This window comes from Phalacrocorax carbo, chromosome 6 (assembly GCF_963921805.1).
Source record: "Phalacrocorax carbo chromosome 6, bPhaCar2.1, whole genome shotgun sequence".
Taxonomy (NCBI): domain Eukaryota; kingdom Metazoa; phylum Chordata; class Aves; order Suliformes; family Phalacrocoracidae; genus Phalacrocorax; species Phalacrocorax carbo.
In genome coordinates this window covers 46,036,100-46,050,598 of record NC_087518.1, presented here as the reverse complement: position 1 = coordinate 46,050,598, position 14,499 = coordinate 46,036,100, and the positions used below count along the sequence as shown (strand labels likewise).

General features: G+C 40.8%; 1 protein-coding gene across 4 annotated transcripts in view; it reads right to left on the bottom strand.

Annotated features, from left to right (window-relative positions):
- LRP8 (LDL receptor related protein 8) overlaps positions 1-14,499 on the bottom strand; it is a 198,890-nt gene that overhangs the window by 29,605 nt on the left and 154,786 nt on the right. The gene's annotated exons all lie outside the window — the stretch shown is intronic.

Below are 14,499 nucleotides of genomic sequence, written 5' to 3'. Positions count from 1 at the left end.
TGGACTTGCACAGTGATTTGCTCTGCTCTGCGCTGACATTACCAGCTTCCTGACTTTCACAAGCACAGAATCAGGTTTCAGGATTTCACAGTGTGCCTGGTTTTGGACATATTAAGTGGGATGTGTAGGGTAAATATTTAGTGAGCTGAGCATCAATTTAGCTGCAATCTGCCAGTAAGGCCCTTTACAACACACTGAATGCCTTCTCTGGAAATCACAGCTCAACATTAACATACAAATGAGGTGTTTGTCAGATAGGAAGCTGAGTGAAGTACTCTCCTCTGCAAGCCTAATGGACAGCTGAACCAGAGAAGCTTGCTCAAATTAAACTTTCAGGTACTCCAAAAATATGCAGTTCACAGTCACTTTATTTCATCAAGGTGTGGGGGAACCAAAACCCTGGAAGAAATTCTCCATAAGTACTTTTAGATAGTTACTTAAAACAGAATTCTGCTGCTTCAGTTTCATCCCTGAAGAAGAAGGGGCAGCAGGGCTGGGAGAACTGCAGGTAGGAAAAGTGAGGGCCCAGCTGCAGTGCTGCCCTGGTGTTGAGGCAAGAGCAGCCAGGCAAGCCCTGGTGTAAGGGGTTATAGCACAGAAAGAACAGGGAGATTGCAGGGCAGGCTGCAGGTGTGCTGGCACGCACTGGTGGACTTGCACAGCACTTCGCTTTGCTCTGCGCTGACGCTACCAGCTTCCTGACACAGAATCAGGTTTCAGGATTTCACAAGAAAGTTGTGGCTTTGACAAATCACAAATACAAGAAATACATACAAATAAATTACAACATTTTTTTTTCACGTTGCACTTGGGAATCTTTTTGTCTTCAGAACCAGAACTATTTGCTGTTGTAACTGCAGAGCCCCTATGATGAACCGCACAGTTCAGATGGTACTGATTGCTGCAATGAAATGCATCTGGAAAGTGGCAGAATCTCTGTAAAGGAATTGTCATATCCCAGCTTTCAGCCAATGACAGGAACCCAGTGGTATTCTACTGAAATATTACATCTATTTTATACTTGGAAGAGAAACTCTCTTTATCTAGCAATTAAGAACCTGTTCACTTGTACATGGATACTTATTTACATCATAGCTTGCAAGCTTGCTGGGCTCTGTCTGCTAACCTAAGCAGCCTGTAGTTTTACATCAGTGTGTGTCAATATATATATTTCTCCCCTCCTCCCTGTGCTCTGTCCCATTTAGTCCCAGGTTTTCCAGGTGTTACTGTGTCTATCAGAGCAGCAATCTGCCTGATTAGAAGACAGAGGTTTGCCTTCTTTGGTGCAATACCGCTGTCCACTGGCTACGACCCAAGCTCCCTCCAATGGAGATAAACGTTAAAAAGAATCTCAGCTGAACACTGCTGTGTGCCCAACCTGACATCAATAATTAAATGCATCAGAGTGTGATCACCAAAGGACCACTGTTACACACTGAAATATTATCTGGTCCAGGTCAGTTGCTCAGGCTCCTTCTGTACTTGGTAGAGTATTTTGAATATAGAGAGATGCCCTCAACAGGCAACTCCTGGCACCTAGCTTGGGATAAAAACTGTCCCTTGGAGGGGCTAATTTTTATCCTCTCCAAACAGGGGGAACTGAGATTAGACAACTAATATTAGGAGATGAATCCCTCTCATAAAGACCTGAAATATGAGCTCAATCTGGTGGAGAAGCATCTGAAAAAAAAAAATCCCAAAACTCTTTTGTATGGCAGAGTCGAGACCATTGAAGTGCTCCAGTTTTCACCCAAATTCTGCTCTTTTTCTTCAGTGAGCATACTTTTCTATAGAAATAAAATAATCTATTAACCCTGTACACAGATGTATAACCTAACACTCTCTTCAGATGATGCATAATATGGAACTGCCAAGTAGAAATTTAAGGTAACAGTTATGATCTTACCAATCTATTTAAAAAAGGAAGTGAGAAACAGGAATATTTCTAGGACTATGTACAGTTTCTGTAACAGATCAAGGCTGAGAAGAAATTGCTTTTCTGGCATTATTTTGATGAATCTCAGAAACAGATCAGTGAGCAAAATTTTGCATACTCCTTTAATCCCTAATTTTTGGGCAAGGTTGTAATGATTTGCACACCCCTAATGTGCATTAATTTCCTTTCCCACAACTGTAATGAGCCCATCTTTTTTCCCCCTTGTTGTTTTCCTGGTCTCACCTCCACCCCTCCTTCTGTCTGTACGTTTTTCCCTTCAGAAATCTGCTGCATTGGCAAATTAGCAACTGATAAACATGAGTAGGATACAGACAATGGAAGTTTGCACAAAAGTTCCTCCTCTACACCTACAAATCCCAGTACAGATATAAAATTACTGATAATCGCAGCCAGAAAATAGAAGCAATTCAGCTTTTGTAACCTCTCATGAGGACTTACTCAGTGAAGCTTTTGAATTAGTAGCTAGAAAAATTGCATGGTCATGATTATTTTATTTCTTTTTAAAAATTAAATTTAGTGTGATGACAGCACTACAGACTACAAGTTTGTCCCCCACTGAACAAGTGCAGCAGTCTGGCGGTTGCTACTCCCCCTTCCCACCACCGCAGTCCTTAGGTGGGGATCAATCTCTGCAACTCCTTCGCACAGCTAAAGCTGGGGGCAGCAGCATCAGCACTTTCAGGGCATCACCTGCACTAGGACAAGGCCTAAGAGGTAGAAGAGCAGGCCTTTGTGCTCAGCTTTTCCTGCCTGCAATTACAGCAGCCACACGCTACTGGGACAGCCAGTAAGATTGATGGGCTGCTACCACTGTGCCATGAAAAAGAGGCCACTGGACAGCCACCAGAGCTGTCACAGGGGCCACTGCAGTGGTGCACTAGCAGCCAGTGGCAGTGCCAAATGGGAGCACAAGGTCCCTCACTACAGAAGGCTGCTCTAGGCACTTTCTAGTGAACTCAAGAAATAAAAATGCCCTTTCCTTCATTCACAGACCTAATGACCCATCTTTAGGCGTGCTCAAATGGGACAGTTCCTTCTGGGTCACACATGCCTCCAGCAGAGACCTCCATCTCCATGTGCAGCTGGCTCTCCTGCTGGCCACGGGAAGGCAGGTAACAGCCCAATTCCTCTCACCCTTCTGTTATCCTTTCTGACAGCTCAAATCCGCAGGGCATGCCAGGATAAAGCAAAGTCTGCAGCTTCCAGCCACTTGGGGACTTACTCTGGCACAAACAGGCAATACAGGAGAAAAGCTGCTTACAATCCCTCTGACCTAGGCAAGCGCCAGCACGCTCATGCTCTTCAGGGTCCCTGCTGCATGGTTTGGTGCTGGTTTGAAGAACCTAATAAAAAGCAGCACTACAAATTATCTTACATAGCACCTGGAGAGAGGAGGATGGGGAAGTAAAGTCCCAGGGACAGTTTACTTCACACCTCCGATCACAAATCTGTCAGGGTACCTAGGTAGTCCCATCACTACAGCATTTCACTGGCTCCAGAGCATTTCAATAGAAAATGTGTGAGTAGCAATTAAATGATCACTGGGGTATTTTTTATTTGACTTGAACAATTTGTTTGCATTCTCTGATTTTACCACCTGTCCTATTGTATGCTTATTTGTTCAAAACAAAGGAAATAAATATTAGCTTGCTTTCCTTAGTGCCATAGAAATTAATAAATGTTGTACTCTAAGGTGCAAAACCTACTTCAAATATGAAGTGATCCCAGTAGAAATTTTGGAAATGTTGTCAAGAAGTGTTTAACCAACAGGACTCAAAGCAATAAACAAGCATGATCACAAAAGCAGTTTTGTAGAGTACTGTAATCCATTAAGGTTCTTCAGTTTTAGGAAGCAAAATATCACATCTAAATGATAGCATGCATGTGCTTTGGCCTATAGACAATATATACCAGAGATGTTCTGCATTAATTTCTGCCTTGTACTATATGCCAACACATAGAGCACAACTGTCACAGTTTTTGCCTCACAGCCTCCAGCTCCAGTCTTGTCACATGTCTTGAGGAGAGTGGAACAGAAGCAGTCTTTGGATAGAAGTGTTTTTAAAAATACAGTGTGTGTGTGTGTGTGTGTGTGTGTGTGTGTGTGTGTGTGAGAGAGAGAGAGAGAGAGAGAGAGAGAGAGAGAGAGAGAGAGAGAGAGAGAGAGAGAGAGAGGAGAGAGAGAGAGAGAGAGAGAGAGAGAGAGAGAGAGAGAGAGAGAGAGAGAGAGAGAGAGAGAGAGAGAGAGAGAGAGAGAGAGAGAGAGAGAGAGAGAAGAGAGAGAGAGAGAGAGAGAGAGAGAGAGAGAGAGAGAGAGAGAGAGAGAGAGAGAGAGAGAGAGACTGCAATTGTGGAGTTCGTGTTTCAGTACTGGCTAGTTCTCTTCTGCCCAGAGCCAGGATTTAACCAGAGGCTTTAGTGAGCAGTCTGGTGCAGCAGGGTCAATCTTACCTCAGGTGTGGCACAAAAAAATTAAGAAAATTCTACCACATGCTTCCTAAGTGCTTACAGAGAAAAATAGAATGCTCTAAAGATACAGGGCACTCTGAGAACTATAATTAAAAAAAAAAGAAAGATTTGTACACAACAACATTTCTACAATGGACGTCTCTACCAAGCACGGATCCTCAAATCTGGATAAAACTCAAAATATGAAATGAAGAGGATATCCATCATTAATAGGAGCTGGGAATTATGTACAATGGACTATAACCGATGCCACTACTAATCTTTAATTAAAGATTTTTCTAGCTTTTCAGTAAGTCAGTTATTTAATTAATCTCTCTCCTCCAAAAAAGTCAGTTCCACTTGAAATTATATGAATGGCTTAAAGAAAGATAATTATTTGGTAAAACTTGTGGTAAAGTGGATAACAGCAATTACTGATGCTGATGACAAGAAAATAAGATGAATTATTACATTGCATTTTTCTAGCACTCTCCCCAAAGCAACTTAAAAAAAACACGTCTCAAAATTTCTTGGTTTGGTTAAATCTGATAATAGATCTTCTAAAAGCGGCAAAGGATGATTTGTTCATACTAACATTTACACTAGGGAGGGAGAGATCTGCTGCTGATTTATCACTGCTTCAGCACTGGCAGGAAAGGCTGGTGGACTTCAGAAACTCTCCTAAGCTGTGAGGTTTAGGATCTGAGCTCCACATGGCTGCAAGAGTGGAATGCTTGAGCTCCATCTGCCCAGGTATTCTGTGTGAAGTGAAAATCCAGCTACCGCAGCCCATATAAATTAACCTCCGAGCTGGACCACGGATAAGGAGATCAGAGAGTCCAGACAGGCTAAATTAAGTTGAAACTCCCAAGCCAGTTACCAGTGCTGTCATCATGTTAGTTTTATTTAACTAGTATTTATTCTCAGGCTTAATTGTAGCTAAATTATTTGTCTGCAGACAATTGTTGTTCTTGCCAAATATCTGAATATTTCATACAGATCTTCAGTCAAATGCAAGTCAGATTCATGCCTAGAAGGACAAGTTTCCCACGGAAAGCTGCGCTCCAGGAAGGACAGCAAAAGAGATGGAGGTAAATGAAGATGACCTTGAAGCACATTGCTCAGAAAAAAACCAGGCCTCCCATGGAGGGAATAATGCAGCAATTCATGCAGTCTCACTACAAACAGTGGTTGTTGCTATGGTGATTGATACCGAAAAGCCTATATAGATGAAGACTGCAGAAGGAATAGTAATTCCTGATATTGTTCAAATCACTAATGTAGCTAAGGAGCCATCTCACGCACTCTTGCAAATTAATATTTGCATGTGCTTACTGCCTTTGCCACACTGCTCTCCTCAAACACAAATGAATTATTTTTCTATTCTCTGCCGCTGTATTTGCATAGTATTAGTTAATTATAATCGAGCAACCAGATGCCAAAGCCCCTGCTGATAAATAATAGTTGGTTCAAAAATGTATTTAATGATTTCAAATGAATTTCCTGAGAATCATATATTCATTCAAAGTGGTTTAATCTTCTGAAAGCAGAATTAATTATTACCCTACAATCTATGGAGAGAAGCAGCTGACGTACAAAACATATGCACGCTGTGAATTTCTTCCCTGTCTTTAATCTTTCTTATGTGCAATATGGTTGCTAACTCATAACTGCAATCTCCTCAATTTTGCTTCACACCAGGAAAGTGTTAGAAAGTTTATCACAGGTTCTTCTGGTTAAATGACTGAAAATGACCTCCAAATAAGAACAAGTGAGTCCAGTGTAGGGGGTGTAGGGGTAAAATGAAGCATCTTGGGAAAAAAAAAAGGATGGTCAGAATGCCTAAGGTTGCTACTGTGCTGCTTTTTCTAAAATCTAAGACACCCTATGGGGATCTTGTGGGGATAAAGACATTATTATTACTCTTTTATATTCTGATTGGAACATAATCAGCTGAATCAGATTGGAGATGTTTGGTACTAGCCAAAATTTAAATAGAAAAAAAAATGCTGCGATGTGTTTAGTGGGTTTGTTTTCTGACTTTGAAAATTGGAACCTGTATGGGCCAAGCTCACTCCTATTCCCTCAGACATGACTTGCTTATTAAAATGACAATTTTACAAATTACACTAATTTGGCAAATCCCTCAGAAACATCTGATAACATCCATGAAACTAACGGCTGCTCTATTATTATCACACAAAATTCTGTATTTCTGAGGAATATATAAATGCTCTTCCAGCAAACAGAACAGAGCATTAAGGAGCAGGGTCTTGATCCTGTGACAGTACCGACAAAAACCACACCATTGCATGCACAGAGCTCTTGGATTCAGCAGGACTCCCTGTCGTTATAAGGATTGCCTGCACAGAACTTCCTGCACAACCAAGAGTTAATTTTGCCATTGAAGAGTTTAAATCACAAACACTTTGCTAGGAAAAGCCTATTCCACGGATCTCACCTTCCATCCATTGGGCAGACTTCCACTCTGAGTTCATCTGCTAATACAAAGTCACAAACTGTTATTACACCTGCCTGGTATAATGGCAGTTCCAGCTAAACGGAGAAATGTAATTTTCTCCATTGCTTTCTGGTTTCTTATGTCCAGCTCAGAAGAGACACTTCATCAGAATCTTTAAAGCTACACTTTAGTCACATTAGCAAATGACAGTACAATTTGTTTTTATTCTCAGAAAATTTGAAAGCTCTGTTTTTTATTCTGACTGGGAAAGGCAAGGAATTCAAACCCCTGCCTGCTGGTCCAATCTCAATTCTTAGGCAGAATTCTTCACTGATGGAATCGATTGCTGTACAGGTCTATCCGTAAAAAAATAGAGCAAAGAAAAGCCATGTTGGCCACCCACAGGATACATTTCTGAACCAATGGGCTAAACAGGTAAGGCAGAGAGAAAAGCCTGGCTTCAGCCTGATAATCTGGTAGCTACAGCAATGGAGGATACACAGCTTTTAATTCAGCTGAGTAATGAGAGACAAAGCACCGCTTACACGGTAAGCAATGAGGTCACCGCCCTATAAAATTTCTACTTCCACTACTTTACTTTGCTTGATGGGAATTCTCTGTAAGAGGAGATATTTCTTCTTACTGCAGTTTGCTTCACTCAGACTTAAATATTCATTGCATTTAGAACATGGCACTACTAACTCTTCTGGAGCACAGACAAAACAAGGAAATGCTGAGGGTTGTCACATCTCACCCCCCACGTTTACCCAACGCGCTCTCACATTTCTCTAGGAACAGTGATCCAAAGTGAGTTTGAATATATGTTCAACGACAATTAAAAAGATGATCTGAAACAAAACAGTTTGTAAGGCAACTCATCTGAAAGGAAGAGTACCTTAAAACCGAAGCATTAAGGAAACGACAGACAATTGGCAGAATTCAGCGTAGCCAGATTCAAGGTTATGAATATAAGCACGTACTATATTGACCAAGTCTATAAACACAAGACCACTGCAGCAGTTTTGGGAGGGTGAAGGATTGACAGATTTTTCAGGAAACAACCAGCCCCTAATTATTTTCACTTATGTGATATTGTATTAGGGGGCACAGCTATTATAGGATGTAAAAAATGTACCCACATAATGTACCCACAATTCCACAAAAGAACAGCAATCATTTTTAGAAAAAATGTCTTAGATTTTCTACTCAAATGAAAAATTTAAGCACTGAGTGATACTCACTGCAATTAAAAGTGTAAGGGTCATGTGCTAACTGCACTCACTTTAATAGCAGTGAGATTTCTATGGCATTAGGATTTGCCCTTCAGTTTCTATGCCTTTGAAATAGAAGGCAGCGCTTAGCTGGATTTCGGTTGAGATGAAGCATCAGTTGTACAACATGAGCAATTATTTTAAACTTGTTGAAAAAAAGAAGTGTATTGAAGTGTATTTTATTGTGAGCTAAACCTTTCCAGTTATATTTTATCCAATAAACAAATTTCTTTGCAAAACACAAGCAAAGTTAATCTAACCATTTTATCTTCCTCTGTATGGAAACAGTATATTTCAGCCACTAAGATAACTTTCAGATACTGTTTTATCCATTAATATGACTCATAAACCAGCTTTTTTGTGTGTTTGGCATCAAACATTACTTAGTCTCCTCCTGTGTAGGACTGTACTGAGTTCAAGCTAACTCATTCTGATTCAGTCTTCAGATCATATGCTCAGGAAGTGTAACTGTTAAGCACTCATTAATTAGCGTAACATATATGTACCTGTGGCTTCCGAAGGATGGAACTCCTACCCACATATCTGCCATCGTAACAGGATTGTTGGCACTGACAGCTACAGGAGATTTCCCTTAATAGAACTAAACAGATTCTTGCTTTTTGGATGAATAGGCTCAGAATTATAGCTCCATTCTTATGAAGAAAGCACTTCAGGGACATGAAATACAATCATATCTGGCAATAAGAGTTACAATTTCTTGGCTATTTCAACTCCAAGAGCTCTAACTGTTGAAAGATAGACTGCCCAGAATATAAACATAACTACAGGCCAATTTTTGTTCCTCTGACGGTACAACACAAGAAATTGGAAAGAAGAATCAGAGACAACTTCTCCAGCTCAAGTACAGAAAAAGCAGCAGGACAAAGCTTTTGTTGTGTGTGCACACAGGTAACATGCAGTCCAGTGGTATTAGGCTTTAGTTTTAATTATCCACAAGTCTTTGTATAAAACCAGTTCTTTCATACCACTCTTCCACAAATCTGAAAAATTATCGTGTGGACTGGGGTGGGAAAGAAAAAGAGAGAGAACACGAGCGTGAGCTTGTGAATGTGTTCTTTGCATCTACGCTTCTACTCTTTTTTCCTTGTGTACCTTCAGGGAAATGTTGTAAAAGTACCACATTCTAAATTGTCTTGTTTTCATATTGTGTTTTTGTCTATTATGCTTTAAAGAACAAATTATTCATGGAACATACTGATATGGACAATTTACCTGTAACTGAGGGATCAGCACAAAGCAAATGTGCAGAAGTCACCACCAAAGCTTGCTGTGGTGAACGAGCCACCACTCAGTACTGGGAAACTCCATTTGCAGAATGTTACACACGTCTGTTCTTTTTTTAAACCGAAGCTGAAGAGACAGCAGTAGGGAAAACAAAGCCATTTTGCCGTAATCACTGGCAGGTAGAGCCGTGGCACAGCTTAGGTCATGGCTTTAGGGTTTAATTCTTGACTTATGCAATGACTATCTTACCTCTAACCTAAGTTCTTGCAGTATTTTACATTTAATTACATCAAGCATCCAATATATTAAAAATGCAACTACCTTCATTTTTCCTGTAAGAGTGCAATTAAAGGTAACTACTAATCTCATTTTTCTTCCTGTTTTGTTTTGAAGGAACTCAGGACAAATATGATTATGGGCTGAGATTCTTCCTAAATAACAATGGGGATTTTTTTTGCAATTACTACTGCTTTCGATGGAGCTCTAATACTTTAAGCAGTGATAAAGTGGCAGCTGTACATGTTTAATTTCTGAGAGCCAGGGCACAATGCACAAGCATTAATCCCTCCAGCTGTCCCGTAATTAAACATCATGTAAAGCCCAGAGGATATCACTGCTGTGCTACCTTATCTTATTTGTAAAAGACTTCCATTTGTTAAATCTATAATAACTTTCTTTCCATTCTTGGAAATAATTGCACATTCCTCCACCATGGCAAGTGTACTCAAGGTAAAGCTACCTTCTATAAAATGACAGGAATTTCAGGCTAGCCATGTCTCTCTTCATCACTTGCTGAAATAATCATTAAGAGTGATAGTAGATAAATATTTCCTCTACAGGCATGAACGAAATACTATGGGCTTCAATCCCATTAAAACTGGTGGATTTCTCAGGGAGAATATATGGCAAATCTGATCCTTTGGGTTTGATGTCCCTCTGAGCTGACTGAGAAATAATACATCACTGTGCACCTAGCCTGTTAATGAAGGTAACGAACAGAATTACAACTTTTATGAAAGCATGTATTAATCAGGCTGCAAAGGAAGATAAAATTAGTGCTACATTATCACCGAGTAAAAAGCTCTCAGTAGGATCTGTGGAGTTTTGGAATGAACAGAATCAGTATGGTCATATCCCCATAGGCAGCACTGGGAGTGTGACTCAGTTGCAAAGCACAGGTACCTTTTACTGCATCACGCAGAAAATGATGCTGAGATGGTATGATGCTCCCTATTGCTACAGGACAATGATAAAAGATGATGAAACAATTTAACTGTCAACAGAAAGGTGAGCGCCAGTGCGGCAGCAGTGTGGAGGAAGGTGGCTTTAAGTCAGCTTTGTAATTTCCCTACTTCAGCTGGTTCATCACTAGGGGATCTGCTGGAGGGATCAGACCAGCTTTAGCCTGCTTTAAATTCTGCCTTCTGCCAATGGTTCTCAGGTGATGTGACGGCTATTGAGCAGGGTATTTGCAAGATTTTACTCAAAGCTTTCTGCACTTGGACCTTCCAAGAAAAGGACCCCTTCACTTGTAGGCACTGCTGCTTTTTATGGAGAATCACATGCTTGCCTGGAGCTTTGCCAGAAAACAGTAACTGAAAAGTTCCGACCCCAAGGATCCTGTAAGTGATCCTGGAAGTTAAATATTTTCTGTGAGTGTAATACTTCCACATACTATGGAAATGTGAAGGCTGTGAGCTACCAGGGCAAGGACCTGTGGCTTATAGCTAAGCATGACTGTACTTACTGTTGTTTCCCATAATAATTTAAAAAACTTTAACCAGTTTGTTCACTTTTAGTTTAGCATATCATACTATAGGGCTGAAAATCTAGAACTAATTCTGAGATATATGGTCAGCAATGAAAAGCTGGAAGACCAGCGTCCAAAAGATACTCTCAATAATGAGGCTGTCACTGTCATGAGACTCCTGCAGGAATTCCTGGCTCTCACCCTTCAACAACTTTATGACATCAGTATAAGTATGTCCATTACCTGCACAAGTTCCCACGGACCGCTGCCTCTGTACTAGTTAAGCAGAATAAATCATGGAATGGGAAAATAACTTATTATGCTATCAATATGCCAATGAATATATCATTTTACTGTGTCTGACTATTGTAAAGGGGAAAATTGTACACTTCCAACTCCTCATCTACCAGATACAATTTCCATACTGGGTATGAGAAGTTGCCCAGGTAAGAACCAGTAACACAGTCAGAAGAGATGGGGCCAGAGCCTTGCTCTCCCTGTTGAGCATCCCAGAGTGCTGTCAGGAGGAACAAGCAATATGTGCATTAAAGGGGCTCAATGCCTGTTTCAGCTGTTACAGGATGGTAACTCTTCTGTTCTAAAGCCACGCTGAAGTGCTCTCTGCATTCCTGAGCAGCTGACAAAACACTGCTTAGTATGTCTCTTAGCAGAGACGTAACAAGCTCTGCAGTATTTTGCAAAGTCCAGACTGACCCTGAGCTATGATGCTTTAATTACAGTCTCTCATATTTAATTTCTCTTTTTAGTCTCAGTGAATGCATTCCTAAGCTTGTCCAATCAACTGTGACAAAGGTTAGGTATCCCGGGAGCAGAAAACCTCAACCAGGGAAAGACGAAAGAGGATGCCCAAACTGCCAAGCCAGTGATTTTTTTCTTTTTATATACTCTCTTAAAGCAGGTATTTAAATTTTCAAAAATTGTTTGTGCACTGGAAATTAGCAGTGGACTTAAAGCATACCTGCTGGAAGTAAATTATTTAGGCAGACAGGCACTTAGCTACCTCCATGCAAGGATTAATACCCGCAATTAATCCCTGGAGCAATTACAGCCTGTGCAGACACAAATCTGGATCCCTAATCACTGATGCTTTATCCACTGCAGGCTCAATAATTCACAGCTTCCACTGGTTCCTTGGGAAGTTCTTCTACAGGGTGAAAATTGCAACATTTTTCCTCCTTGTTCATGAGTGAACAACAACAACAAAGTGCATTACCATCCATTGACAATGGCTTCCAAGCAGTATGATGGGGTCAGTGCCTGGACTGCTTATGAAAATAACTGCTTTCCTAATACTGGTACCACACCAGGCCTAACAGGACAGCAAAGGCTGTTTTACACATATCTCTGAAGTTTTTGTTTTAATAGATTTTGTCTGTCAAATTGTTGTTCCTCACTCCAGACACGGCAAATAGGACCCTTATTTCAGATTAATACAATCTGCTTTGCTTACTTCTAAGGTTCGCTTTTTATAGGGCTGGATTGTACAGGGGGAGATGAGGAACTCAAAGGAAATATTTGACTTATCCACTGTCTGAGATGATGCAGTTTTTTCAGGATACCCACGCTCAGGTAAGTCCAGAGCTTGCTAACTGCAGTTGAACCCTCTGTCTAAAAGGGGTTATACAAGGACTGCACACAAGACTGCAAATTCTCTCATTCCTTGAAGGAAAGATATTCTGAGCACTGCTGTGACAAACCTTTTTCAGATCACACAGGGTGCCAAACAAAACAGAAGTATTCAACAGTGACCAAAAGCAAAGGAGAGGGATGTAGGGCACCAGTTAGTTTCCATTCATGCAAGATGATGCACCAAGGATGTGGCTGATAGAAAGCACCAAGGAGAACCCAACCCAAACAGAAGATTCTTATTCATATTCTACACTTTTGTCCCTGAATTTCTGAACAGCAGCTCTCTCCCTCCAGCTGGCCATGCCAGTGCCTACACTGAGTACATGGGATAAATTTCACGTTGACTCAAAACGCAATTACTTAATTTGGAGAAGAAAAATCCATCAAGAATTATCAAATCCTAACAGTATCTGAAAAGCAAGTTGTTGGAGGCCAGAAGCAGACATAGGAGGAAGAACCACAATACACGTGCACTCTTCTTACAGTTTTGGATGATCCTACCACCATAATGATTGTTTTCTCCTGCAGTAGATCATCCCTTAACTTGAATCATGATCATTTTGATGTAGGGACAGGCGCTTGCACAGCCTCAGCACAACCAAGCCCTGCTCCTGTATCTGGGTACCAGCACAATACTGTTAGTGGTACAAATTACCAATGCAGAAATGCAGGCTCCACTAATGTTAATGAACTCTAATATTAAGCTCTTTTGAAGAATTATAATACTAAGAGCCAATTATTCCTATCAAGAAATACGAGTATCCAGAGTTAAAATACGTTTAATGTGTCACATTAGCTTGAAGTAATAGCTTTATTAACCTGGATTTAGGAAATGCTTAAGAGTTTTTCCTCTGGATGCCTTCACTTACAGTGCCTTCAAGTCATCTTCCACTTGTTTATTGCACATGCAGGCTTTCACCATAGAAATTATCTTGAGCACAAATAAACTCCCTTCCTAACATTTATCCAGAAAAATGTGCTATTTATAGACAAGTTGAGCAGCTCCATGAGAGGTGCAGGCTTAGCTATGACAGGGTGCTCTGCTCCAAGGGGCTGCAGGTGACAATAAGTGCTGAAGCTTCTTTTAAAAGGAGAACAAAAACATGGGTGCAGAGGTTAAAAAAACCCAAGAACTAAAAACCAAACCAAAACAAAAAAGATCTAAATGTAGGAACAGATTTTTTTTTTTTTTTGGGTCAGGATCCTTTGTGTTGCTGAGAGAGAAAATGGATAAAGAAGGGTTCCAAACAGAGAAGAAACAGGAATATTAACAGAGTAGCAGTGGATGGACTTAGTGAGGTTTATCAGATTTGGATAAAGGAGAGGATAGCTATCAATCCTCCACAAGCTCTCAGAGTTTAAACGGCTAACATGTGTGTTCTCAACCATGATGAAAACACCTTGACAAGCAACCTCACTGAAAATACTCCCACTACAGCCATTCAGCAATGCCTCCTGTTTCCTTCTCAAAGTGAGTTTAATACCTCCGAAGGTGCTGAGCTGACAGATATTAGGACCAAATGCTTCTGACATTTGCCCACTCGGGAAGCTCCAAGTTTGCCTGCCAGTGCCTTTCTGCCTGGTCCCGCAGCCAGAGAACAGCCCATCCCACATTCATACTCAGCAGTGACCCCTCGGCAGGGATTGCCAGTGTGCACCCACAGATGCAGCAGCCTACGTGAGGACAACACTCAGTCATAAGGAACTGGATGAAAGT